This window comes from Triticum aestivum, chromosome 1B (assembly GCF_018294505.1).
Source record: "Triticum aestivum cultivar Chinese Spring chromosome 1B, IWGSC CS RefSeq v2.1, whole genome shotgun sequence".
Classification (NCBI taxonomy): Eukaryota; Viridiplantae; Streptophyta; class Magnoliopsida; order Poales; family Poaceae; genus Triticum; species Triticum aestivum.
This window is the reverse complement of record NC_057795.1, coordinates 150,176,400-150,178,800: the sequence shown is the minus strand read 5'-3', so window position 1 is coordinate 150,178,800 and position 2,401 is coordinate 150,176,400.

Sequence of the window (2,401 nt, the reverse complement as noted above, 5' to 3'; positions counted from 1 at the left end):
GTGAAACCGGCGAAGCCCGGCAAGCCGGCAACCTCCACCGCGGCTGCTACCAAGCGCAAGGGGAAGCAGCTCGCAAGCCGCAAGAGGGGGGGCAGAGCAAGCGGTACCGCCACCGCCGCCCGCCACCGCCACCGACGTGTTCGATGAAATGTCTGCACCAACCGTGTCATATAGGGCATTGATCGACGACGCGGAGGTGAACATCGCGTCTCCTCCACTTGCTTCCTTCGACTTCCATGTTGAGGAGCCGGCGGTTGAGGAGGGGGAGGCCGATGAGGGGGAGGAGGAGGCGGTGAGGAGGACGAAGAAGGTGAAGATGTCACCGAGATCGGAGAGGAAATGTTTGAAGCGGGAGGTGGTGCTCGAAGGCCAATTCGCACGGCGAACTACACGGAGGTTGAGGATGTCCTCTTGGTCAAGGCTTGGTCGCAAGTGGGCTTGGATGTGGTCACCGGCACCGATCAAACCGGGAAACGTTATTGGCAATGCATTGAGGACAAGTATTGCAAGCTGAAACCCAAGACTGCCACATTGAGAGCTCGTTCTTGCCGATCGCTTCAAGGCCGGTGGGAGTTGATGAAACCCGCTTGTGCTCGTTGGAGTGCGGCTATGGATCAAGTGAGGGATCAACCCCCAAGTGGCTGTGTTGAGAGTGATTATGTGAGTACAAATATCATGCTTTATTTACTTGTTGGTTCATGCTTTATTTACTTGTTGGTTATGCTTGGTTGTGATTTTCATATGCTTCCAATGATGATATGTCTTAGGAGAAATATGCCGACTTGAGGTACAAGGACATGGCCGGTTCCAAGGGCAAATCATTCCCATTCATGCATTGTTGGGCATTGCTCCAACATCTTGACAAATGGAAATTGAGGGATCAAGAGAGTGCGCCGAAAAAATCGGATATGCTCAAAATGGATGATAGTGATGAAGAAGGAAGAAACCATGACAAGCCCGGGGGAACCAAGAAGGCAAAAGAGAGGATGAAGAAGGAAGCGGAGGCATCAAGCTTGAAGGAAAAGCTTGATCAAATGATCAAGTCAAAGGAGGCATTGGCGGCGAAGGCATTGGAGGCAAAGCTTATTATCACCGAGAGAAAGAAAGAGGTGAAACTTGCACAATTGGAAGCAAGGCGAGAAGATGCCAAGCGCAAGGCCGACATGGAGGAGAGGATGATCAAGCTCAAGGAAGCAAAAGCATGGAAGGAGCTCATGGCCGAGGAGAAGGAGCACATGATGATGTCTAGAAAGGACATGGATGAAGAGCAATTGGCGTGGTGGAAGGAGTACAAGGAGAACATCGCCGAGAGTAAGAGGCTACTGCGTGGTGCTGGTGGTGGTGCGTCGTCTATTCTCCGAGGTGAATCTCCGATGAGTGGTGGAGGCGATGGAGGTGTGGACAACTTCACCTGTGCTTGAAGTTGTTCGTATGTTTTATGTTTTGCAAATGATGTCTCTGATGACTATGTGATGATGATCATTTGCACGCTGTATATTTTGCTATGATGTCGATGGGATTTACTATGTGATGATGATGATTTGCAAGTTTTGTTTCATGTTTGTGATGATGATCATTTGCAAATTTGAAGTGATTTATGTTGCAGTCCAGTTTTGATGGTTTGAAGGCCGAGGCGCAAATCAGTGCCCTCAAACTAAACCTCAAAACAGACTATCTGCGCATGGATTTTCGGCCTTCAAAACAACATTTTCTCAGCTCTCAAACTGGTTTTGAAGGTTGAGTTTTTGAGGGCTCTGTTAGACATGCTTTTACCACCGCATGTGGCTCCCGTGTGCACGCGATCACCACACACGCTACGCCCGTGAACCAGACACAAGCACGCATGCGCCGTTGGACTGCACAGGCTCACCGGCCGAACTTCGCAGGCTGGATGGAGCTCCTTCTTCCTTCCAGCTTTGGCGGGGATCCTCCTAAACCACTGTACAACAGCGGCTGCAGCATGGCCACACGATGGTGGGTGAAAGCTGCAGGCCGGGCAGCGACGCACTGGCCAGCATCATCGCGGGCAGAGGAATCTCTTGACCTGCCAAGTTGTACTGCCCGTACTGCACATCTTCAGTCTCCAGGCGCCCACTACCTCCTGCAACGTCCACTGATCCTCTCTGCAGCCTGGGCGATGATGCATAGAGGGGGTGCACCGGCGCACCAGAAGTAGGCGGGGCAGTCCGGTTGAAGCAGAGGCGTCCAGGAGATCCGGTGGGGCGAGCGTCGGTGCGTGGTGGCTACAGGCGGCATCGAGATTGGCCCCTGGGTGGATCCGTCGGAGGGGGTGGCGCAGCGACCGTATCCGGCAGGCGAAGGCGGAGCGACGGCCGGATCCAGAGGCCGGCGGCGGGAGGCACGTCGCGGACCGGGAAGACAGCGACAGGAAGCGTGTCGG